General features: G+C 42.0%; 1 pseudogene; it reads right to left on the bottom strand.

The window, feature by feature from the left end:
* LOC121026007 (60S ribosomal protein L10-like) lies at window positions 1-25,862 on the bottom strand (annotated as a pseudogene).
* Between the last annotated feature and the right edge of the window lie 1,783 nt (window positions 25,863-27,645).

The following is a 27,645-nucleotide window of genomic DNA, read 5'->3' as shown; positions in this document are numbered from 1 at the left end:
TCACTTTCCATCTCCCCAAGAATGAAGTGTGGTTTTCCTGAGAAGATAGTCTCTCTCTCTCTCTCTCTCCTTGTTAGACAAGAAGTAGGATTTATTGGTGGGCATGAATAAGAAGGGGGCAATGCTGAGGTTCTCATGAATACAGAGCCCACCATTTGTCCAGAGGGACCCGATCAGGGATGTATTTGACCCCACAGCCATCTGAGATGAGCCACTTTTCACCACCATGCCTTCAAATTCATCCACATTACAGTTAGTAAAGCCCCACTTCTTGGATATGTGGATCTTCTGGTGGCCAGGGAACTTGATCTTGGACCCGTAAGACCTCAATCACATGCTCCTTGTTCTACTGCTTAGTATAGATGGACATGATGATATGGCCAATGTAGACCCTAGCCACTGTGCCCTGCGGTCTTCCAAAGGCACCCCACATAGCTGTCCGGAGCCTGTCAGCTCTGTCCAGCACAGGACAACATCTTGGTGATAAGGGTGACGTGGAAGGGGTGAAGCTGCACTCAGAAGTGAAAAACCCTCTTTGTTACAGATTTGCACTCCATACTTGTGCACGCAGATACAGGCATCTTCCAGGGCTTCAGAAGAGAACTGCTCATTCATCTGACACCATGTGGCCGCATCGCGGGAACTCATCCACTTTTGCCTTCTTCCACTCCAGGTCACAGATGTAGATCTTGGCCTCAGAGACACCTCTGCAGAGGCAAGGCTTTGGATATGGGTTGTTCTTAGAATAGCGGTTACACTGGGCAGCCCGTGGCCCATTGCAACACCAGGATGTTCAGTGGTGTGGAGGGAAAAGAGAAGATAGTCTCTTTTCTACTTTGCTACCTGTTGCATAATCACAAGCTACAGAACTTTGCTTTGTATCCAAACTGAAATTTATGATATTAGGACTTCCAGTTCAAATTAAGATTGAAAATAAGTTCTGTATATTTATTTTTTTAAGTTTATTTATTTTGAGAGAGAGAGCCAGCATGGGTAGAGGAGGGGCAGAGAGAGAGGGAGGGAGAGAATCCCAAGCAGGCTTCATGTTCAGCATGGAGCCAGATGTGGGGCTGGATCCCACAAACCATGAGATTACAACCTGAGCCAAAGTCAAGAGTCAGATGTTCAACCGACTGAGCCACCCAGGCACTTTAAGTTTTGTGTATTTCTTCATAAAACCTCAGCTCTTCTTACAACTTTTTTTTTTAACTTATAAGGGATTATCGCACTGTATGCTTTGAGCTACACTTAAAGTGGATTTCCTAAGAGATATATTTTTTTAAGTAGGCTCCATGCCAAATGTGGGGCTGGAACCCACAACCTCGAGATCAAGAGTTGCATGCTCCACGGACTAAACCACCCAGGCACTCTTGGATTTTATTTTTAAAACAAGATTCTGGGAGGAAGGGGTGGGGGAAGAAAAAAAGAGAGAGAGAAGAAAAAAACATAGAAGACTCTTAAAGATAGAAAACAGAGTTGATGGAGGGAGGTGGGTGGGGGATGGGCTAGATGGGTGATGGGTACTAAGGAAGGCACTTGTTATGATGAGCACTGGGTATTGTATGGAAGTGATGAATCACTGAATTCTACTCCTGAAACCAATATTGCACCATATGTTAACTAACTAGAATTTAAATAAAATTTTGAAAAGAAAACAAGACAAGATTCTAACTCCAATATAACTTGTCACTCTTGATCTAGTTAATTTTGTGATCTTTAATTTTCCAGGATGCTACTGTGAAAGAAAAACAAACAAAGACATAGCCAGATGTAGTTCTTCACTGCCAAACAATACCATAATTCTTTCAAACCTAGGAGACATTTCCTTAGCCTGGGATGTGCTTTTCAACTTGTAGGCCTCCTATTTCAAAGTACATTGATTGTCAAAATGGCACAACTGGACATGCCCCTCTGGATCCATGGCCTTTGCAACCTGACTTTGAAACTTCTCCCATCAAAGGTGAAGTTTCTATACCCATCCCATGAAACTGGCCTAGCCCTGTGACTTGGTTTGCCAATACAATGCAGTGCTGTTTCAGTTCCAAGCCTAGGTCTTATAAGGTCTTGTGTACTTCTCCTTGCTCTCTTGGACCCTGATGATCTGTGTGAACAATGCCAGACCAGCCTTTGGGGACGTGAGCAATCACAAGGAGGAGAGCCATCTCAAGCAAGACCCGCACAGACCAGCCAGTGCCTAGCTGATCTGCCAACTAACTACTGACACATGAGTGTTTCCAGATGCGATCATCTTAGCCTGGCCCAGACCAGAAGAACCACCCAGCTGATCCACAGATCCATGACCTCTGGTTTTATTTTCGGGGTGGGGGGAAGAGAGAAAAATTTGTTATGCAGCATTATTTATGACAATAGATAGCTGATACTTTGGGTCTAAAGCAACTGAGCCAATAATGATTATGTACCATTCCCCTGCCTAGGATTCAGAATGAAATAAGTCTGGGAGAGAAAAGATTTTGTTTCTGATTTGGCAGGTTTTGTAGATATAGATCAATGAAGAGGTCTGGCTGTATTTATACACACTGATGATTTACCTCCTGATAGTTTTTCTGATTCCCACTAGTCATGCTTAAGACTCAGTTCAAAAATATTTCACTGGCCTGGTGTCCAGCTACTCCCAATCATATGTCAGGACCACATTAAACCATTCCTTGCTCGCCAAACACACGTCAAACACAGTAACACTGGCATGCCTTCACTTAAACCCGATAATCCTTCCTTCCTTCCCTCTTCATCAAAATATTTTGGGTAGTCTATGAAGCAGTTGATTTCCTTAAAGTTTCTCTCTTCTGTGAAACATTCTTAATCACAGGCCTTCATCCTCCAGTATAATAATTTTTTCTTTCTTCTCTGTTTATTTTAATACTTACTTTATAATGCTTGCTTCAGTTTGACTTATGGCGAAAGATCTAAAATTCTGCCAGTATTAGCCAATCTAAAAGGCTAAGAAACAATAAAGTAAGTTTCAAACAGTGTTTTAGGTATCTTCTTATAGAATGTGGTTATGATTTTCTGCCTTAAGGAAAAAAAAAAAAGAAGCAAAAGTCATTTTAGCCGTGTTTAGAGTTCAGAAAGCGATGGTATTTTGGCTTAAAATATACCGTGGAATCAGAATTAACTTTCTACAGGTCATTATACCATAGCCAAATCATTGTTCATATTTTTCCTATTGAATTATTGTTATTTTTTTTAAGAAGTAAAATGGAGCAGACCTCTACTCCAGAGAGAGGAACAGGAAAGAGAGAGAAAGAAGAAAGACCTGGCCCGGTTCAGGTCGAGAGGAGGAATCGGTGGAGAATCTCATCAGTGTTCTGAACGCTACAGCCAGGATTCATCCATCTTGTTAAGGTAAGTAAACTCAAGCCCCGGACTCCCCCTCATGTAAGACGAGCACAGCTAAGCTTTCATCTCACATAACACTTGAATATCTCCTTTCCTATAAACCACTTCCATCCTGAGAGGAAAAGGCTACAGTTTATGAACATTTGTATTGGTCATATTTTACCATATGGCTAACAGGGAAAAGTTAGAGGATGGTTGTTTGATGGTGCTTTGTTTGAAACACACATCTAAATAAGTTTGCTTTTTCCTCATTAAAGAACTTACAAAAATTTTTTTTAAATATTTATTTTTGAGAGAGACACAGAGTGTGAGTGGAGGAGGGGCAGAGAAAGAGGGAGACACAGAATCTATAGCAGGCTCCAGGCTCCGAGCTGTCAGCACAGGGCCTGACGTGGGGCTCGAACCCAGGAACCGTGAGATCATGACTTGAGCTGAAGTCGGATGCTTAACGGACTGAGCCACCCCGGTGCCCCAAGAACTTTTTATAATAATGCTCCATTTAATTGAAACATGTTAGTGAGCTGAGACGTGAAATAGGTTTATGAATCAAAACGTAAAGCTAGAAGCCATTTGGCAGCATGGAGTCCCGGCCATAAGACACTCCGTTCCACTGGCTAGCATAATGTCTTGCCCATAGAATAAACTCAAAAAGGGTTCTGTCTGCAAAACAAAATGGATACAATTGAGTTACCAGAGTTTTAAGTGGTATTGAATAGAACATCAATAGAAGGAATAAAAAGAAAACTGATTTTATTACAAAGTCATTGTGGATCAATAATACATAATAACACAGACACGAGAAGCAGTCAGTGACAGAAGACATTCAATGATTTATGAGCACATTAAGTTCATGAAATAATAAGCCCATGCTGTTACATACTATCTTTTTCTGAATCAATAGCTATGGAATTGAATAAGAAAGTAGAATGTTTTCAAAAGGTGCAATAATAAGCTGTGCGAAGTTGCTTATCTGGAGGATATCTCCAGTATCTAGCTACATAAGAATAAAAAATTAAAAGGTTTAGCATGGAATAAACCCAGATATGTTCCCCGTAGCAAACTTTGTAGACACGTTGGTGGACCACGATTAATCATCGTGTCAACGAATGGTTCTCTGCTTAAGAATCTCTTTTCTAAGATGGAAAATCTTAGATGCTGGGTTCGTGTCCCCCTTTCCACGGGGTCATGAAGGAAGCAGTGTGTTAACAGTAATGCAAGCACCCAAGCCCCATCCCACTCCAAGATTCTGGCTAGTGTGAGCTGAGGACAAATACATGATGTGGGTATCCGGAGAAATGGCAGCCGATGAAACCTATTTTCTGACCCTCCCGCGAACGATGCCATGTTGTCTCTTTCAGCAACCAAAATAAGTCTGCAAAGGAATCCATTCAAAATCTCAAAATATTCCCTTCCTAAAACAGTCCTTCCTCGGAACAAAGGTTCTCATCATACCTTTTATGCCAATTCTTTTCGAGAGTCATTTTCTCTCTGTCGCTGTCTCCCTCTCTCACCCACCCACACACACCTCCCCACCCACACACACATACACACACGCACACAGCACAAACATCAGTCTCACAAACTCATACGCCAGAAATGGAGATCTCCGAGGTCAAACATGAAGCATGATTTTAAAACGCTTTGCTAGCTTATTCCAAAACACAAAATGGAGATTCTAAGCCATGGAAACCTTTATCTGGGTCTTTATTTGAGTGTGTCTTTTTCTAGTTATGTTTCTCTGTTTATGTGGGTTTACTGATGTCCTCCCGTACCTTCTGTTAGTGCATCCAAAGCCTCTCCCAACCCACCTCTCTCTCTTTATCTCTCTAAAATCCTCTTTTTTACTTATTCCAGTAACTATGGACAAGAGAGAATGGAGGTGCATATATATTTTATTTGTTCTATTTATTGAATTTTTTATGTTCCCTCTTCCTTTTGTATAACTCAGAAAAGTCTGATGCTATACATTTCTCTTTTAAAAACAATAAAAATCCAATTAAATTGCCTTTTCTGTATTGATTACCAATGGTTTCTACCTCCCTTGAGCCGCTGATTCTGAAAAGAAGCAAGCTTCACCTTCGTTCTGAACTTATTTTTATGAAGTCAAAGCTTTCCTTTCCAGAAAAAAAAAAAAAAGAGGGAGGGCTTCCAATTTTTTCTTGCAGTCAGAATTTCAGTTGTCACTGCTTCTGGACTTCAATTCTCGACTCTTCTCTGCTAACAATGAGAATTCATGTTTCTACGTCTCTATAATTTTGTTTATACATCATTGTATATACCCAGCCTAAATTCCAGGCCACCCTTGGCACACTTTACCTCGCTCTTTTAAATGAAGGATTCTGCTTAGAAGACATCCTTTTCTTTCTCTTTTCACATTCTCATGTAGCCAAACAATTATCTTGCTTTAGAACCTCATTCACTTCCTGATTTAGGCAGAAAACAGCACGTTCTAAAATTACAGCATCTTGGGGATAGAAGGGATTAGTCAATGTATCTAATTTAACTCAGTTGGCTCCCAGCTGTATTCTCATTGGTTTAAAGGATAAGACAAGAAATAGGGCTCATTAGTTGTTAAACTCTCCAAACATTTATAAAGCAAGCCACTGGCAGACACCAGGGATTCAGAAATGAATATGTGGTTCTTGTCTTCAGGAAGCCCATAATCTAGTGGGTGGAAAGAGAAGTAAACAGTTACTAATGATGGAAATCGTTTGCATGAGAGGGAGATACTGTGGGAGCCAAAAACCCAGGTTGGGGTGGGGGCGGGCATTTTTAGGAACGGGATGCCTGACCTGGACCTTGAAGGACAAAGCCTCAGAAATTCTCAAACTCTGGAAAAAGTCTCTGTGTGAGTGCATGATATTCAAAATGCAGTTGCTGTTGAAGAAGTTACTATAGGAATAACTGTAAAAATGTCACCTTTATACTCAAGATAGCACGGCATGGTGTCTGTGTGGTTTATCGGCAATGGCAGGCTTATTACTTTTAATGCTGTAATTTTCGCAGGGTCACCGTTCTACTTTTCCCTGTTATATGTGTTACATAAAACTGTACTTCTTCATCTCTATTGGAAAAAGCAAAAATGCCTGTAGAGGAAGTTGCTTTTTGATAATGGCATATTTTCCATGAAGAAAATGAAACCCTTGCAAATTCACTTCATTATGCTTGGCTTCCTCCTTCATGGCTGTTGCTTTCATATCAACTCCCTCTTTCCTTCTCCTCTTCCCCATGCCCCTGCTGTTCCCTCCTGTTGCCCTGATATGGTGATCCTGGCCAGACTAGGGGGACCCCTCCCGTGCTCTTGTTAAAGCTAGGACTTGAAGTACAGTTTGATAATTTTCTAATCGTCTTTCGCTACTGGGTATTTCAGCCAAGATAAGTTTGTCTTCATTGAAGACCATTAGAAGGGCCTGGAAAGCTAGGATGCTTCTGGTGTCATTGTAGGGCAGAGAGCAGGGACTTACTGGGTTGATCAGTGCTGATCAAGACACCTCTGATCCAACCCATTCTATACCTGGAATGTTAAGGAACAGGAGGTCATTCCAGGGGCCAGGAGAAAGAGAAGTATGCCACGGGGCTGGAAGAGGAGTCACAGGAACAGCTGAGTGGAATAGACTAGAAAACTGAGCCTTACTGCTAGAGGGCCATGTTGGCTGCAGTCTGGTTAGGAACAAAGAGACTGATCGAGGTAAGAGAGCAGAAGCGGGCACTAGGGGCGCTTGACAACAGGATGTGCTAACTTGGGCTCTCTGGCACACCTCACATACCCATGCAGGCTGCAAAAGCCAACTCGCTCTAAAGAGTGCCAATTTTGCAGCCTCGCACCCCCCTCACTGCCAGGGCCCTGCCTTGGCCCCCATTCAAGCATAATGAGAAGGTTTCTATAATTATCGCCCCAGCGTTGGCATTTGCACACAGCTGCGTTATCACACACAGATCTGCCCAGTCCCTGAGAAGGAGTTCCAGAACAAGAGGGCTGTTGTGCTTGACGCCACCGCTGCCTTCAGAGCCCTCAGACCTTGCCTTTTCTTCTTTTTTTTCTTTTCTTTCTTTCTTCTTCTTCTTCTTCTTCTTCTTCTTCTTCTTCTTTCTGAAGGGTTTAATTTGAAAAGAAAAAAAACCAGTGAAACTGTCTAATATCCTAGACTATAGAGCCAACTGTTAGCAGGGCTGAAGGTCGGATGCTGGCAGAGCTATTCTCTTGAACTTGCCATGGCCAGTGCCCCTCTTGTGTCAGCTGCGATGAGAAAAGAACACAAACACTAGAGCCCTGCGTATTCCCAGAGGCTCCGGTATGGACATGTATCCTGCTTTCTAGGCCCAAGGGGGGAGGCTGGGAAAGAAGAGAATGACTTTTCGTTGCCAGTTTTGGAAGAAAGCAAACAGGTTCTCAAACTTAGGTGCCTTCCATCCCACTGTGAAGCATGGGGTCCAGACCAGAAGAGTCTACAAATTTTCAGAATTAGAAAGGGCCATGGATGTTTTTGAGGCCCATTTCACACTCGGTGCAGCTTCCTCATTGGAAATATCCTGAAGCTGTCATCCAAAAAGAAGAATTCTCTCCTTGGCTGCTTCTGGGAACTGGCTGCTCCTTCCCTGGCAAGGGAGCTGGATTTATATCTGAACAGCTCTGATCCTTGGACATTCTTGCTCTCTTCACTCTATAATGGAAAGAGAAAATCATACCAGGTGTCTCCATAGCTTTAAACCCATCAAGGGGCTCCCATGGCCCTTGGGATCAAGTCCATGTTCACAACAGCTCTGTGTGTTTGGCCCTCCCCACTCTCAGCCTCATCCTTGATAACATCTCCCACCCTCCACCCCCACTCTCACCCCCGGAAGAGACAGATGCTCAACGTACGGTTTCTTTCATTTTCTAGAATGAACCTCTTTCACTCTTAGCCCTCCAGCCCTCTCACCTATAAATTCCTCTTCTGGGAACATTCCTCTATTTTTAAAAAAATATTTTTTAAATTAATTTATTTTGAGAGAGAGGACACGAACAGGTGAAGAGTAGAGAGAAGGAGAGACAGAATCCCAAGTTGGCTCCAGGCCCTCAGTGCCCAGCCTGATGCGGAACTCAAGCCCACTTAACTGTGAGATCATGACCTGAGCCAAGATCAGGAGTCGGTCGCTCAACAGACTGAACCACCCAGGCGCCCCCCAGGAACACTCCTGCCCAGGTTGGCCTTTCTTTCCCCTGCATCATTTTCTGGGAGGCCTCTCTGACTTCTAACCCTGATGAACTCCCTTTGCCCTGAGCTCTTGAAGCATTTGCTGTGGGGTTAGCACAATGCTTGGCATGTTGTAGAGGCTTACTGAGATTAGTTGAATGAATAAATGAGTACATGAACCCAATCTTCTTGTAACTTCTACTCTCTTGTCTTAATTCCACCCTCTTCCATATGACAGCCCTTGAAATATTCAAAGACCATCATCCTAATCATTCCAGCATCAGCACGAATCTGGTCCCAGCAGGAAACAAATCCCACACTCAGGCAGGGTAATTGACGACAGTGTGATAAAAGGGTGTTTACAAAGATGGGCACACCCCAGAGCTAGCAAGAGCAAGATCTTAAACCTGAAGAGTCGAGGGGAAGGAAAGCTTACCGGAGGCCAGAGAGAGTAGTTGAAGCTGGAGGAGAGGACCACCCACCAAGCCTGTAGGAAGGTGGCCAAGCGAGGGAATACATACCCATCTCACATTCTTCCCACCCTTTAATCCACCCCCCCCCACCCCCTGCCCCATGCTTCTCACTGGTAGATAAAGGGCAAGGAGCCTCCTAGGATACAAGGCCCAATGGAAAAAGACAGAGAATAAAAGAATGGGGAGAGACAAATGAAAATTATCCACTACAATCATCCAATCCCAACAGCTACCCTAAATCTACTCCCGCCAGACTAAACAGCTTGAGTTGTTTCTGCTATTGCTCAAAGGTTGTGTCTGCTGGACTCCTTATTATCTAAGTCAACGCCATCTGGGCAGGTTCTGGACTGCCATCCACTGCCTGTCCTGAAGCATGTGGCCAGGAATACCACAATGCTCCTGACACCCTCTGAGTAGCACAGCAGCCTGGGTAATGGATACCAATCTCTGCCACTCTGAATGCTACCTTTGTATTAATGCAGGTTTAACACTGTGGTTCCTTGCTTATTGAATGCATTTCAATTGTTTTTTAATTGGGTTTATGATCAATTAAATCCCCCAGGCCTCCTCACACAAACTACTGTGAAATCAAGCTTCCTCCTAAATTGTACTCATGTCATCGATTTCTGTTGTAACCTAACTGCAAGATTTTACATTTACCCCTGTCAGATTTTATCTTATTTACTTCTGTCCATTGTTCCAGATTATTAAATCCTTATTTTGTTATCTAGTGTAGCACCTTTTCCTCTCCGCTTTGAGTCACTAGCTAATTGCATCAGGCAGTTCTCTTTGTTTTCTTCTGTATTGATGATGATTTAAAAAAACTTCTTTGTAATGTTTCATTTATTTTTGAGAGAGAGGGAGAGAGAGAGAACAAGCAGGAGAAAGGGAGAGAGAGAGGGAAACACAGAATCTGAAGCAGGCTCCAGGCTCCAAGCTGTCAACATAGAGCCTGATGCCGGGCTCAAACTCGCAAACCGAGAGATCATGACCTGAGCCAAAGTCGGGCACTTAACCGACTAGCCACCCAGGCACCCCTGTTGATGACTGAACACAATCCCAGACAGCTGGGCACGGAAGACCTCCTCTGGTGGAGAGACTGAGTAGTATAGTGTGGGAAATAGAACACTATTTCTGCAGTGAGTTGGTGGTATAATGGAAGGCAAAAGATCATGATGAAATAGTTTTGGGGAAAACCCTGGGTTGCACAAATTAAACGAGTTTCTTTCTTAAAGTATCCCTTAGAGCTATTAACATGCTAATGTCTATGGGCTATCTCTGGAATCAGATCTTCAAGACTACCGCATTGATTTGACTATGGAACACTCACACATGTTTGTGTGTATGTGCATATTTGTACATGTGTGTATTGTGTAGTATTGCACAAGATAGGGTTTCACAAAGTTCAATTTGGGAAACGTTGACTATGGAATGGAACAGACCTGAGTTTCACTCCCAGTTCTACCACTTGCCAGTTTGGAGAAAAATACTTAATCTCTCTAATCCTCCGTTTTCTTATCTATGAAGTGGGTGTAAAAGAAGATCTTACCTCATACATTTGTGGTGAGAATGAACTAAGATAATGTATGAATCAATAAGTGCCTCTTACCACGCTAGGATAGTAAACACTCACTAGATGTTAGCCAACATGACACAGTATCTTTGTAATTATCATTATCATTAATGTTATTTTGACATCAACCCAGTAGTTAGCTTCCCTACGACAAGTACGTCAAAATGTAATAGTCTAAACAAGCTGAAAGATATGCAAGAAGGTAGAAATATGTTTCTAGTTTACATGACTTATATGACTGATAAATGATGAATATTCTAAATAAATGAGACAAATTCTCACAACCCAATAAGAAAAAATAACGTCCTAACAGAAAATAAAGGACGCAGGCAGCTAGTTGACAATAGAAGAAATGTAAGTGGTCTTAAGATGGACATTTTTATTCTTAATGAAAAGGGATACTTGTGAAGGCTGCAACTCCCAACCCAGCCTTGTAGCACCTGCCTTTTCATTTCACTGGTGCCAGTTGAAAAATGACGACAACAACAACCACAATAATAATAGCTAATGAGAATTTAGCATTTAGTGGACATTGACCACTGTCCTAAGCATACTATAAATATGTACTCATTTACTTCTCACAATGAAAACTGTGAAATTGTTTCCACTTCACAGATGAGAAGACTAAATACAAAAGATTTAAGTATACCATTTCTGGAGCAGTTTGGGGGAAATTGTGAAATTTTTGATGGTATCCATAAGGAGCCTTAAAATATGCACGTGCTTTGGCTCAATATAGTTCGAGCTGTGGTGCATTGCCCAGGTCTTCTTCACAACTTATTCCTCCAGCTGCCGCCAGCTGATGGTCCTCAGCTCTCAGCCCTCTCTATTGTCCTCAGCTGGAGACGTCTGCCTTGTCACCATATGACTTTGGACTGGCCCAGGTGCAATGACCAGATGACACAAAAATATAAAGGCCTAGCTCCCTCACTGCATATAGGACAACTCTATAGGACCGTCGCTGCTGCAGAGCTTCCCATGGGATCAACTGAACCTTTGCGGTGGTTCTGTCACAACTCAACTTCTCCCTCTGCCCAATCCTGCTTCCCCCTCCCCCCAGAGGTTTTTGATTCTAAGAGTACTTCCTAAAAAACTTGGGCAAGGTGATTGCCATCTTAGAATCTGCATCCCGGAGAACACACACAGCAGCACCTGGGAATTTAACATCTAAGAACATATCTGAAGTAAAAGCCTACTGTGAATGTAAAGAATTATATATGAACCCTGGTGGATGGCAAAACCACAAGAGGAAGGAACCTAGGTCCCTGAATCAGTGTGTGAAAAATTTCATCCACCAGTTTCAGCTTGGATCTCCAAGCCGTAGACATCTGGAAAAAGCTTTGCTCTCATCCTTTCAACAACAATAACAAAGAAGGTGAACGAGCTTCACAGTAATGGCTTTTATTGAACACATGAAAGAACTGAGGTCATAGGGCAAACAACTAGCCTGAAATCTAGAGAGAGATAGGTGACTGCAGGGAAAAACAGGATGCTAGCATTTACCAACCTGTCACAGGGGCTACCAAAAGCCACAGAAGCCCAGCAGAGGATTTAGCTAGAATTTTTAAAATCAAATTGCTAAAGGCTGAGTGTAGGCTAGTATGAGAGAATAAAGCCCCTTAGCTTCAGGTATAGCAATGTTCACATCTTCTTGTAGGATTTTCCTTTTGGGACCCACAGATGCTCATGGAAGGTGGAGGGTGGGGGGGGTGGGTGGCAGATGGGGAGCACTGTTTTTTTTTTAAGTTTGTTTGTTTATTTATTTATTTATTTATTTATTTTAGAGAGAGAGATACAGAGTGCAAGTGGGAGAGGGGCAGAGACAGAGGGAGACACAGAATCCAAAGTGGGCTCTGAGCTGTCAGCACAGATTCCGACCTGGGGATCAAACCCACGAACCGCAAGATCATGACCTGAGCCGAAGTTGGACACTTAACTGTCTGAGCCACCCAGGCGTGGATGGGGAGAATTCTAAGAAAACTTCTCCCTTCTCTGTGATGCTGACTGGTGCAGGGCAAAAACTGCACCCAGACTCCACCCCTCTCTCCCACAAGAAACAAAAACAATCTGCAGGGCTAAGGGCAACAAAAACTGTAGCCTTATGGCACTGGTGGAAACCAGAGTTCATCTAAGGGAAAGAAACAGAGAAAAAAACAACAAGTTTCTGTCCCTGGAATAAGACAGGAGTGCACGCTTGGCCCAGCATTATGTCTGGAAGAGGGGCAGAGATACTTGGGAAGGCTACAACTCCCAACCCAGACTGATAGCACATGTCTAAGACTGAAGATAATGCAGAGCATCAGAGAATTCCCCCCACCACACTGCCACCTCCATGCTAACAAGTGTCAAATGAAAATAATAGTGGAATAGAGCTGGGAGAGCTGCAGAATAAGAATTGTCTTCGAGGAGCATGACAGTAAGAAGACCCAAAGCCAAGTGGAAAGCAAACTTCAAAATCAACCCATCTCCCGATCATGTTACTACAAGCTTTCATACTAAGGGCATAGCAGAAGGAAGAGCCTGCTCATCTCCAAGCATTAAAAAAATGTATCTACTGTCCTACATAACACATCCTGCTTCCACCAAAAAAAATGAAAAAAAAAAAAAAAAGAAAAAGAAAAAAAGACATACCAAAAGTCCAGGAAAAACAGCCTAAAGAGACAAAACAATGATCAGAAACAGCTTCAGTTATGACACAGATATTGGAACTAGTAAGGAATTTACTATGATTCATACATTAAAGTCTCTAATGGAAAAGGAAGATTAAGGGGCGCCTGGGTGGCTCAATTGGTTAGGCGACCAACTTAGGCTCAGGTCATGATCTCGCAGTTTGTGAGTTTGAGCCCTGCATTGAGCTCTGTGCTGACAGCTCAGAGCCTGGATCCTACTTCAGATTCTGTGTGTCCCCCTCTCTCTACCCGTCCCCTGCTCGCGCTCTGTGTCTTTCTGTCTGTCAATAATAAATAAACGTCAAAAAAAAATTAAAGAAAAGGAAGATTACATGCAAGGATAGTTGATTTCATCAGAGAGATGGCAACAGTAAGAAGAAACAAAATGGAAATGCTAGAAATGAAAAGCAAAGTAACAAAGATGAATGTTTTCAAAGGGCACACCAGTAAACTCAACACAGCCAAGGATATAATCAGTGATTTTGATCAGTAGAGATTATCTTAACTTAAATAAGAAGAGGGGAAAAAAAAAAAGAGTGGGAAGAAAAACAAAAGATCAAAGAGACATGGGACAATACCAAAATATATAACAGGTTTGTCACGAAATTTCAGGAGAAGAAAGAGAGAACAAGGCAGAAGAAATATTTGAAGAAATAATGAAATAATGGCTGAGAATTTCCCAAACTTTGTGACAGACACCAAATTATAGATCCAAGAGGCTCAGAGAGTATTAAGCAAGGAAAAAACAAAACCTAGGTGCATTGGTTTCCAGTGGCTGCTGTAAGAAATTACCACAGACTTGGTGGCTTAAAACAACAGTGATTTGGTCAATCACAGTTCTAGAAGCCAGAAGTCTGAAAGCAGTATCATGGGCCAGAGTCAAATCAGAATGTACTTTCTTTTGAGACTATAGGGGCAAATCTAGTCCTTGCCTCTTTCAGTAATGGGTGGCTACTGACGTTCCTTGGCTTGGGGTTGAGTCACTTCAGCCTTGAAGACCAGCATCTTCAAATATCTCTGTTCTGTCTTCACATTGCCTTCTTCTCTGTATGTGTGTCAAAAGCACAAGGAATGGGAGAAGGAAGTAGAAATACACTGACATTACATATGAAGCAATATAACAGTCTTTGAAGGTAGACTCTGATTGTAAACCAATTAAACATGTTTTTAAAGAGGGATAAATAATAATTCAATAAAAGATGAAATGTATTCACAAGAGTGTTAAACTATACCTACAGAAGGCAGAAACGAAGAAATACAAAAGAGCAAATAGAGCAAATAGAAAACAGCTAACAAGATAGTAGATTTTAATCCAATCACACATAATCCCATTCAGTGTGAATGGTCTAAACATACCAGCTAAAAGACAGAGATATTCATATTGGATTAAAAAAAATCAGGACTCAAACACCTACTGTCTACAAGAAATCCACTTTAAATATAAAGACACAGGTAGTTTAAAAATAAATGGATAGAGCAATGCATGCCATGCAAACACTACATACAAGAAAACTGAAGTGGTTATACCGATTACAACAAAAGTAAACTTTAGAACAAGGAAGATTGTCAGGATAAAGAGGAACATCACATAATGACAAAGAAGTCAGTTATTTAAATAATCCTCCGTGTGTGTACCTTAACAATAAAGCTTCAAAATATATGAGGAATAGGGGCACCTGGGTGGCTCATTCGGTCTGAGCCTGTGTCTGTCTGACTCTTGGTTTCATGATCTCGTGGTTTGTGAGTTTGAGCCCCTCCTTGGGCTCCATACTGACAGTGCAGAGTCTGCTTGGGATTCTCTCTGGATTCTCTCGCACTCCCTCTCTCTCTGCCTCTCCCCTGCTCATACTCTCTCTTTCTAAATAAACAAATAAATAAACTTTTAAAAATATATGAGGAATAAAAAAGGACCGATCTGAAGGGACAAATAGACAAATCTACATTGGAATATACTGGTTGATATTTTGCCTACAAAATATCAGGACAGATATAGATGATCTGGACGACACTATTAACCAACTTGACCTCATTGATATTTATAAAATATGCCAAACAACAACAGCAGAATACACATTCTTTCTAAGTGCACACGGCACATGTACCAAGATAGACCCCATTCTGGGCCATAACACAAGCCTTATGATATTTTAAATAGAAGCCATGCAAAGTATGTTCTTACACCATGCTAGAATTAAACTGGAAGTCAATAACGAAAAGCTATTTATAAAATCGTCAAATATTGGGAAATTAAACAACACATTTCTAAATGAGTTATAGGTCAAAAAAGAAGTCTCAATGGAAGTTAAAAGTATTCTGGCTTAAATGAGAAGGAAAATACGGCCTTTCAAAATTTGGCTGATTCTAAGGCTCAGGCAGAAAATCACCCTGAAGCATCTTGTAGTAACAGAAAGCAAGGAAGTTCTAAAACATAAATTAATTAATAAAGAAAATTAAATAGGAAATACATTTTAAGAGTTGGAGGCATGTCAAAAAGATACAGGAGCCAACCTGAAAGAGCTCCCCATGATCAAAGCTGGAACAATTTGAAGAACAAAATAAATAACGTTAATTTTGGAGGATAAACCTAGAAAGCAAATAAATATCCATGATTTCACACTGATATAAATAATTGAATAAAAAAACAAGTGGGAAGAAAGGAATAACTTGTTATAATGCAATTCCAAATAATACATGTAGAAGGAACGGGAGAAATAGAAAATCAGAGCACTATAGTCATAATTTACATAGCAGACCCCTGATGGATGCAAAAATTAATGGAAAAAACTTTCAGGAGAAACAAAATATTTGCATGGCCTCAAAAGTATCTCCCTCTAAATATTTATTAATTATTATGGTTGTTGAGCATATGCCCATGAAGTCCTAGCTACTCTTCCTCCAGAAGACTGAGCATAATTCTCCTTCCCTTGAATGTGGGCTGGTCTTTACAGTGGAGAAACTGGCAGCCATTGCCTTAACCAAGAGGATTGAGGCTAACATAATCAGGGATGTCATGTGGGTATCATGTACCCCCTAATATGATACAGTAAGAAAGTATTCTCTAAAATCCATACCTCCAATCTAATCACAGGAATGCATCAGACAGACCCCATTTGGTGGACATTCTACAAACCACCTGACTTCAAAAGTGTCAAGGTTATGAAAAATCAGTGAAGACTGAGAAACTGTCACCAATTAGAGGAAACTAGGGAGACATGACAGTCGAATGCATGGTGGTATTCTGGGTTAGATCCTGGGACAGAAAAAGGTTATTAGTGGGAAAACTGGTGGAATCTGATTCAAGTCTGTGGTTTAGTTAATATGGTTGTACCCACGTTAATTCCATAGTTTTAATAAATGCACCATGATTATATAAGATTCTCACTTTAGGAAGAGCTGGGGAAAGGCTATCTGAGAACTCCCTGTACTATCTTTGCAATTCTTCCGTAAACCTACAATTACTTCAAAATAAAAGATTTTTAAGTTATCCATATACTAAGTACACCCACACTGGACTTGTATATAAGAAATTAAATTCTCTTGTGTTAAGCCTTTGAAATTTGGAGGGTTTTTCTTAATTGAAATTAGTGCCATCCTAATGTACTGTTGATCATAATTATTAAGCAGAATCCTTTCAAATTAATTCTGTTCCATGAACACATATTTGACCACTCAATCAAGAAGAGGTTGCATATTTGTTGTAAGTTGTTGTAAGAGATCCAGAAAAAGTTGACCAGCTCCTCTCTTTTTGTAATTGGTTCTCCAAAATTAAACCCTAAATTATTCTCCACTTTTTTCTATGTTTGTTATTTTTATCTTCACAGCTATATTATAAGTACAATAAGATCCTTGAGATGAGAGCAACCAGAGGACCCTGAAAGGTAAACTTGAGCAGAACCTTGATGACAGGGAAGACCAGGCATCATAAATTCAGATGCCTTTGGGGGCCAGGCAGGTGATATGCATGTCTGAATGAGGCCTACTAGGAACTGGAAAATGCATGTTCACCTAGAGCTATGTCAGTATAGAATTGTTAACATCATGCTGATCAAGTGAAAGAAGTTTGCCATTCAGAATGGTCTAAGTGTAAGAGACTATGCCTAGTGATGGTGATCCTATTGGGAGGAGAAACCAGAATGCCTTTCTAGCAGAGGAATCTCAGGGTGAAAAGTCTACTTATACTTAAGCAAAGCACGTTCAGAAGGTCATGGCACTCTAGCCTGGTGTTTAAGGAGAGAAGGTAGCATGCCTAGGACATTAGACCCAGAAGAGATTTTGGTGATCTTGTAGCTAAGTAGTATGCAGTGTGACTCTGCAGGGCCTAGGGGCTCATAGAACCCTCCCGAAGCCTGGGGAGAGGGGCTTCTGAAATTTACCTCCCAGATCTGTTGAATTTGATCTACACATGGTAGGTATTTCTCTGTGACAATTTATTGAAATCAATAGTTCCATGTCAAAAATACGTTTGAAAAGCAATGATCTAAGAGCCCTAAGTCTTTTCATATTATAAAGAGGCCCAAGATGTTGAAGTGACTTGTTCCAAATTTATCTGGATTTCCTTAGATTTGACCTGCAAATCTGGCCCCAAAGTCAGTACTCTTTCTACTACATGCCTGTGGAGGTCTGGACAGGACTGGAACAAATTTGCTCCTTGGGACAACCCCACTTTTATTTTACTTTTCTATTCTATTCTATTCTATTCTATTCTATTCATCTTTTGCCCTCTGAGTTTCATGTTAGGTGCTGATCTGGAATCAAGAATTTAGGAAGGAAAGTAAGACTTTGAATTATTTTCATCCATTCCCTAGGTGAATAAAACATCTGAGAGCAGGTTTTAGTACAGAGTAAAGAGCAATGGACACTTGAGCGATGGGCAGTAACAACACAAACAACAATAACGATACCTTATGTTTATTGAATAGTTGCTATGTGTTCAGCACTGCCCCAAGCACCTTACAAATATTTTCTCACTTAACCCTCACAACAACCCTATTTGGTAACTATTATTATCCCCATTTAATAGGAATGAAAGTAACACCTAATTAGAGAGGTTAAGTAATTATCCCAAAGTCTAATTATATAGTTATTAATCTATTATTGGAACCTCTTAGGTAGCAGCTAACCATGAATAAATCTATGTATTCCCCTTTGCTGTTTTCTCCAGAGCTGTATTTGCTGCTGTGAGAACCCTAGCCTTCTGTTGACAGGATGGTTGCTTCCAGCAACCCCCACTCCACCCTCCTCCAGATAGGCTTTAAAAAATGGGCCCTTCCTGATTCCTATAAAAAGGGGTTAGCAGATGTAGGTAAAAATGTTCCTGTGGAGCTAGCATCTCAATGTCAAGGCAGGAGAGCCACAATAACACTAAGAATGAGGGAGCCCAGTTGTAGTCTGCCTCCATCGAATGACTCAGATAGTTTTCAGATGTGGTAGGTGGGATGAAACTCAAAGCTTGTTGGACTTCAAACATTTCCTCCTCTGTTTAATACATCCTGTGTGTTCTCCAGGGGAAATGCAATCCCTTATGCTTCTGTGATTCAACACAGTTGTTGCTTTTAAGTATGTTTGAAATCCCAGAGGTCCCTTGGGCAAATCCTTTTAAGCGAGAGAGCTACATTTTACTGAATCAGATAACTCAATTTTGAGTTCCAAGAAACTTGGGTTGTGATTTGAAACTTCCAACCATTAAAGTATGAGCTGGCGCAAAAGGTGGAAAAGTGCATCTCGTCTTTGCTTGTCTGACAACAGAAGGGTGAGAATGTTCCCTCAGCCACCATTTCAATGTATAGGAGGGTAGGGAGGGGGAAATATACAGCAGGAAAAGTGAGTTCCCACACAGCCAGGGTAGAAGACTTAGTTCCTGCTTCTTCTCTCTCATCCACTGGAGAAGGAAGTCCCAAGATTAAAACTTCTTGGTTGTAGCTTGATAGTGTTTGGACCACAACTTCCCATGATACGCTGGCAGTGATTACTGTTTGAGTTTGAATCTAGTCTCTGCCACTTTCAAACTGTGTGACTTCTGGATCCACTTAATCTCTCTGTGCTTTAGTTTTCTTACATGGAAAATGATAATAATAATAGTTCCAACCTGGGGCGCCTGGGTGGCTTCAGTGTCTGACTTCAGCTCAAGTCATGAACTCAGTTTGTGAGTTCAAGTCCCGCATTGGGCTCTGTTCTGACGGCTTGGAGCCTGGAGCCTGCTTCAGATTCTGTGTCTCCCTCTCTGCCTTCTCTGTCTCCCACTCACCTTCTGTCTCTCTCTCCTTCAAAAAATTAATAAATGTTAAAAAAATTAAATAATAGTTCCAACCTCATTAGGTTGTTGAGAGTATTTGATGAGTTAATCGTGGGAAGTGCATAAACCATGCCTGTCACGTTGTAAGAACTCAGTAAAGGTTAATGGTAGTAAAGCTTTAGTAATCTGTTCCTAAGAGGTTCTGGGGACCCCAGAGAATCCTAAAGCTCTAGAACTCTAGACATGATTTTGTCTCTCAGGCAGTCTCCAAATCATGGGGGGCTAGTTCACAAATACACTGGCCCTTTAGAGGACATTCAAGAATGGTCTGACCTATTATGACTATGGGTGTGGTCTCCGCCCTATTCCTCCAGGATCATTGTAGAGTCTTCTGATACTACTGCAGACTCTAAATATGGATACTAAAAAAAGAAATGCTGTAACATGACATGTCACTGTAATTCAAACCACATGGTAATGTGGGTAGAATGTTAGCTGATTGTTAAGCAGGATGGTGATACAACCCAGGTAATGCTAATGGAAGTTGCACTTGAGGAAGATATAGATGTTGAATGTGTGGTCACGGTGCTAACTAAGATACTGGGGGCCGAAGAGGTCCTGCATTGTATTTCTGGTCATTAAAGAGAAGTCACACAGTATTTGATAAACACTTTCTAAACACCTATTATGCACTGAGTATGTTGTGAGACAGTTATTTCCACAAATATTTATTGAGCACCTACTATGCACCAGCATACTTCTAGGTCTTAGGTATACAACAGTGGGTAAAATGGGCCAAAACCCCTGCCCAAATGCAAGTTCTATTTTAGTGGAAGAGACAGACTACCGATAAGGTAAATAACTAAACTAGTATGATGGATGGCAATAAGTGCTGAGGTTAAAAAAAAATGAGGGAGGGAATGGAGATAGAGAGGGTCAGACATGGAGTAGTGATTGCTTTCTAGATAGAACTGAAAGAGGTGAGGGAGTATGCCATGTGGATACTTACAGAAGAAATATTCTAGGCAGAGAAAAGAGCGATACAAAGGCCCCAAGGAAGAATTGTGCCTCGGATGGTCAGAGAATGGCAAGAAAGCTTTGGGGTCTTGAGTGGTAGGGGATGAGGTTAGAGATGTGGTGCCTGACCAAATCACAAAGGGCCTTGCACATTATTGTAAGGACTTTGGCTTTTACAGTATGAGCTAGGAAGCCATTGTAGGGTTGTAAGTGAAGGAATGATATGTTCTGCTGATGTTTGATGGGATTATTTGGGTGCTGTGTTTAGGATCAAAATGAAGAAGGCAAGGACAGAGGAAGACAGACCAGTTAGGAGGTTACTGCAACAATCCGAGCAAGACATAACCATTGCTTGGGTTGGAGTGGTAGCAGGAAAGCTGGTAAGAACTGGTCAGATTCCAGATCTATTTTGAAAGTAGATCCATCAGGATTTTCTGATGAATTTAATGTACAGTGTGAGGATGAGAGGAGTCAAGGATGCCTTCAAGGGTTCTGGCCTGAACTACTGGAAGATTAGAATTATCATTTACTCTTCTAGTGGTGCTCTTCAAGAGGAAGAGGTTTGGAGAAGAAGACGAGGAGTTTGTTCAATTTGCACATGAAATGCCTATTAACATCCAGATGGAGATGTCAGGCAGGCCCTTGGGTGTATGCATGTGAAGTGCAGGAGAAGGTCTGAGATGGAGATAAAATTTAGGGGGTCATGAACCTATAGGGAGTATAGAAATCTAGGAGATTGAATGAGATCATCAAGATAGTGAGTGTATCCAGAAAAAAGACATTCAAATATGAAGTCCTGTGGCTTCATTTAAAGGTCAGTGGGATGAGAAGGAAGTAGCAAGGGATGGAAAAGAAGCAACCAATAGGTAGGAAGCAAGCAGGAGAGTATGGTGTCCTGGAAGCCAAGTGAAGGAAGTGTCTCAACAGGAAGAGTCGTCAATTCAATAAAATGCTGCTGATCTAGCAAGTAAAATGCAAATGTAGAACGCACTACTGGATTTAGCAATATGGAGGTCATCCAAACTGTAGTTTTAGGGAGGAGTGATGGACGATCTGGAAGAGATAATAAGGAGGAAGGAAGACACTACCTCACATCTAGACCCAGTGAAGATGAAGGGTCTGGGAGACAGAACGGCTACTGTTTGAGGAGGCATCTGAGGAAAGGTAAGTTTCACTTAGAGTAAAAAGGTGAAGGGAATAGTCAAGGAAGTGTAAGGGGATATGAGGCATTTGGCTGATGATTGATAGATGCTTGGCAGAAAGTTCCAGTTCTTTCAGGAGATGGGGTCCGTGGGAGGGGAGATGGTTACAGAAAAGGCAGTGTTTAGAACCATAAGGAGACTAGAGGCCAGGTGATAGGGGATGGCTGGGAACCCTAGATGTCTTCCGGTGACTGACACAGAACATGTTGTTCTGAAGCAGACTGTGCTAGTAAGTGTCAGGCAGCTTGAGAGGAGTGATGGGGATATATAGAATTGGGGAGCCACTGCTTGACTTCTATGGGTGGAGGATGAAGCCTGCATAAAGGAAACCTTGCCCCTAGCATGTGGGCTTCCTCGTTCTGGTGGAGGACTAGAGACTCAAGGAGGGGTGACCTTACATTGAACTCACAGGAGCTCTCTTGACCCCTGGTGATGGTCGTTTGCCCAGCCAATACAAGAGACATTCTTGCAGGGATGAGTGCAGCCATGGCAGCCTCTGACATATACCTCCCCACTTTAGCTGGTGAGGGGTTGTCATTACCCATTGGCATACTGGGCACCCACTTTTGCCCAATCCCCACTCCCAGGCTTCTGTGGCTGAAAGTCAACACAGAAGCATTCTCTCAATTGCCGGATCATCTCTATTTTATAGGAACATTTCCCGCGGTTGTTCTCTGCCAGCTTTGTTCCAAACGTGTCCAAATGTATTTTCATGTGGCTGGAAGTGTTTAAACATTCTGACATTTCAATCACGTAATACGGCTGAATGAACTTCCATGGTATTTGGCACAGCAGTGTTGCTTAATTCTTTTCTGACTGTGATCACCAAGCAGGAACCTAAGAAGTGGCAGGTACTCCCTAGGGAGATACAGAAGGCGTATGTCTGCTCGTGATTGCAGAGCACCGTTGATGCAAAGCGGTTCTCTTGAGTCCGGTGGCGAATGGTGGGTATTACATTGCCCGAAAATCACAAGAGACTAGGAACTTTGAGAAGTCTGAAGTCTTGAGGGCACTCATACAACTTTTTAAAAATTTTTTCTCAAGATGTTCCAAAGTGCTTTGCACCTGATTCACCTTCTTCGAGCTTCAACCCTAACATTGACATATTGCCAACTTACCAACACACAAAGTAACTTATCCAAATTATACAGAGAGCTTACATGTGTCTAGCACTTACCAATTTAGCAATTAAAGGCCTGGAAGTATATTTTCTGATTTGATAATAAGGGTAAGATATTATAGTCTTCATTTTCCAGATGAGCAAATTTCTACAACTCCTCAGGTGGGACTTATTTTCACCAAACGATACCATTTATTCATTAATTCACTCATTTACTCAATATACCCTTATTTGGCCCTAGTAAGAGCTTTTCAGTATTTTCACAGCCAATACATCTGTTTAAGATTTGAACATTTGCACATTTTAAACAAATAACGACTCAATTCTTACTCTATGTGATACTCCTTCAAGAACTATTTTTTAAGGAGGACACAAAGATAGCTAGAATATGGACTCTGCTATAAAGGAGCTCAAAGTCACATTTACAATATTTATTCTGAACTTCTCAGATGAAACCCAAGCTGACATGTGTATTAATCCAACAGTGTTTCTTGGTGTCTGTACTGCTTAAGGTAGCCTTAGATGCTGCAACATACAAATCCAAATGTATATAATTCTTCAGACACAACAGAAATTTCTTTCTTTCTCATGTGAAGTCCAAAGTGGGTGGTCCAACTGGTGGGCAGCAATCTTCCAAGTAGCAATCTTCCATCTTCAGTGTGTAGCTTCCGAGCTTGTTGGGCTCATTTGCATCAAGTCAGTAGCATCAGAAACAACATGGAGGGTGGCATGTGGGAGGTTTTTATGGGCCAGATATGAAAGTGGAACACAAGAGTTCCCGGTTCATTCCGGTGGCTAAGCCTTAGTCACGTGACCACAACTAACCTCAAGAGAGGCTGAAAAATGTGATCTAGCTGTGTACTCAGGGAGATAAGAAAAAAGCTTTGATGAGCAGCTGCCATTCTTTGCCATTGTGTGTGTGTGTGTGTGTGTGTGTGTGTGTGGCTTTCGGCATAGGAGGGTTTATCTGGAGCAAGATGGATACAAGTAAGGGAGCAGAAAGCTAGACCAGTGCCCTCCCCAGTAGACTTCTGAGCTGTGCTGAGAGAGATGAGTTATGGTCATTTCCAAGCTATATCTCTTCTTCATGAGGGTAATTCATGTTTGAGCTAGGAGTGTGAAAGAATCCCCCAAGGTGGGGGAACTTAGCTTCAACTTCAAGTTCTTCTTGTCTCTAGTGCATTTATTCTTCTGAAGTTCTGTCTGCCCATATGATTAATCCGATGATCTCCTGCCCTCCAGCTTTGGTACTACTTCTGGCTCCTGAAGGCTTTTACAGAAAAGACTTTCCTTGACTCTTCTGATCTTGGATCACATGCAGTCTTATCCTTCAGATCAATCTAAGCCTATGGGACAGAAAGAAATTATTAAATTGAATTCTGTCATATGTTTGTTAACAGGCTTAGTCAGTTGGTTGATCACACACACAATAATAGAGTTCTTTCTGAAGTTCTAACAACTCATTACTGTCCCCAGGAAAACCACTTCATGTTTCTATATCTCTAGTTCTCCTTCTAGGGTGTGTGGGGGGGGGCAGGGAGAGAAATGACATTTTACACATCATAACTATCTTGAGGACCCACAGTGGTTTCCCAGTAAATGCAGTCGACATACTAGCTTTCCATTAAAAGTAATTCTGAGGTCTTCTGCAAATCCAAAAGTACCAGTCAAGGGTTCCTTGCTGCTGAGTTTGTGAGCACTTCCAAGTTTTGGCTGAGGGCAAAAAAAAAAATAGCCTCCTCACACTTTTTACTTTATAATTGGATGTTAAAATAGAAATTTCTGCTGAGACACTAATAGATACCAGATACCAAAATGACATGTGAGATAAACTTTCCTACAGGATTTGCAGAAAGAAATGGCGAAAACCCAAAATTATGACTTTTGTGACTCACTCACAACATGGGGAGAAAGGGTCGAGGGTTAGAGTTGAGAGGGAGATTTTCTTAGACATGATTTATTTGAGAAAGTTCTGTTGAGAAGGCCAGGAAATACTTCCTTCTTTATCTCAGATCACGAGAGAGGGGCTTTCCAGAAACCATTTGGCAGGGTAATATGTGTTGCCCATCGTTCAAGGGGAGACACAGTAGATTAACATCTACTTCGTACCTGGAATGGATAGACTAACTGCTCTAGTCTAGTAGCTGCATTGGGTGGACCAAGGGCCAGCAGTTCTGGAATCTATTGGAGAAAAGGATGCATAAGTGTTTACCATGAAACAGATTTGGACGTGTGTGTGTGTGTGTGTGTGTGTGTGTGTGTGTGTGTTTATGTGTGTTTGAGAAAAGGGAGAGAGAGAGAGGGAGAGAGAGAGAAGCAAAGAGATGAGACAGGAGAGAGTCCATCACCTGGGGCAAGAGAACCTCCAAGCATTTGGTGGGGGGAGACATCGCAGTTGCAAAAGGCCTATGTACCCCCACCCCCAGCTATATACTTCCCCCTCTTCACACACCCGTGCAGGGGGCGTGAAGGACCGGGAGAACAGCCGGGGAAAGAAAATGAAGAAGCACTATTTCTTCTCCAGATAAAAAGCTGATCATGTCTCTCCCCCACCTTACCCCCTGCTCCAGGCTTCCTACCAGCATCCGGTCATGTTCAAAATTTTCATCACCACACGGACCTGGAAATTTTGGTTACTGCTCATTACTAAAAAGAGAATGTGTTTTGGACTTAACGTAACCATAAGAATTTGTATTACCTAAGCACTCTAGAAAAGAAGTGGGGCTCCCCAGTATTTTGTCTAGGGGCTGGGAAGGAATTATCCTTCTGAATAAATGTAAGGGAGCAGGAGGAGACAAAAAATAAAGTTACCGTCTATTTATGTGACTACGTGGTTACAGCCCCTTCAGAATACATTGGGAATGTTCGTGATCCCTCTCCATGATACATACCCTGGAAAGAGGCAGATTGTTTTCTTTTACGGACACGTGAATACCACCCAATGTGTATCGTATCCCTTTTCCTCACCCTGATCTCAGAGGAAATGGAGACGTCCTCATTTCCATTACCTGCACTTATAACTTTGTCCACAATGCTTAAAGGCATTATTTTGGAGTCAATTTCTAAATGTTGAGATGCTTAATTAAATAAATGCATGCAAATTTTAGGTTTTTTTTTTTTTCCTGCTTAAACAAACGACCACAAATCTATTGCTTCCAAATTGTGCTTTGCTCCGGCATTTAGCCATAGTTGTGAGCACATTAGTACCGCACTCTGAAATGACACGATTGTTTCGGCATCAGGCTCCATTTCAAAAGATACTTCATATGCCGGTAGGTCTCCAAGGGATTTATTTCCTCTCTCTCCTTGTTTACTTATTTTCTTTCTTTGTATTGCAGTAAAATTCAAGGCTGAGGAAGAGCTAGCTCTCTGAATCCCAGCCTGGGAGTAAATAATTCAGCACAGTGTGGCACAGAAAATGCTTCCCTCTGCCTCATTTTTTCAAAACTTGTGTCTGTGTGGATTCAAGATCATGCTGAGTGCTCTGATATAGAGCAGGGCAGATGTCCTGGCTGAATCGAGAGATACAAACTCAGTGAAGTGTAAGTCATGGGACAATTGGCTGTTCTCAAAACTTGATGGAAAATGACACCGCTTTGAAGCTTTTGTTTTTCGGTGAAGTAAGAGCTATTAGGTGTCTTTTGCAGCCAGGTCAGAGCAATAAACAGACATACAGGGTGAGGGCTTTCTGGCTACTTTCCTTGCAGATCGTGTTCCTTTTTTGCTTTTGGATTGACGGCTCAGAGTCCTGGGTACAAATCATTGGTTAACTTCCAACTGATATGTTAGTTGCGCTGATTCCCCCAGCAATTTGGCAATACATCTTTCCCACTCCCTTCCCCAGAACCTTAAAAAATTATCAAAATTTACCTCCTGCATTTAACTACACATTCCACTGCCCGGTATGGTATTTGTTCAACAGTGCTATAACCTTCAAAACCACCATGCTGGCTTGATTTTGTACGCGATCGAGTAGAATTGTTTGGAAATAACAGCTTAGGGCACTGTATTAAGTGGGTTGAGACCACAGAGCTGATGAGCACCATCCTGCAAATGACAATGTAGCAGGTGTTGTCGATGCCCCGCCCACACCCAGTTCACTGCACTCAAAATGACTTCCAACTGCCAACATCCACATCTCCGGGTCAGGAGGCCATGTCCCAAGCCACGGATGGTCACTCTGCCTGTGCACGTGGCTGGCTGGATGTGTCAGGAATTAACACTCCCCAAGAGCAACTCTCAATCAATGATACTCAGGAGTCGGTATACAAATGTTCCAGGTCCTTTGCCTCTCGAACGGGATGCTCCTGAGATGTGTGGTGGTAGTAGGTGATAATACCTACTAAGACTCAAATCCTTCTCTCCCTGAGTTTGCTTTTCAGGAACCCAAACAAAAACCAAAAGGCCAGTCATAGCCCACTTAAAGCCTGTGAAGGACTTCAAACTCCAAGTATATGAGGATAATTCTTTTATTTTCATTTCCTTAAGTTCATTTGAGGGAGACAGAGAGAGTGAGCTGGGGAGGGACAGAGAGAGAAGGGGACAGAGGATCTGAAGCGGGCTCCGACAGCACAGAGCCCGACAGGGGGCTTGAACTCGCAGACTGCGAGATCGTGACCTGATCCGAAGTCGGACCCTTAACCGACTGAGCCACCAGGCACCCTGAGGATAATTCTTTTAAACAAACGTGTCCTGGGGATGGAGGAGTGCCCCTCCTCCCTCCGTACAACTCTCTTGTGTCTTTCCTTCCCTGTTCTGTTCAGGGCCACTGCAGTGTGGCCAGAAATGGAAGCTGCTCTAAGTTCTAAACCATCCTTTTAACTCCTCT

The sequence above is a fragment of the Herpailurus yagouaroundi genome, unplaced genomic scaffold (assembly GCF_014898765.1).
Source record: "Herpailurus yagouaroundi ecotype Mexico unplaced genomic scaffold, PumYag 67793, whole genome shotgun sequence".
Classification (NCBI taxonomy): Eukaryota; Metazoa; Chordata; class Mammalia; order Carnivora; family Felidae; genus Herpailurus; species Herpailurus yagouaroundi.
This window is presented reverse-complemented; position numbering and strand designations above follow the sequence as displayed.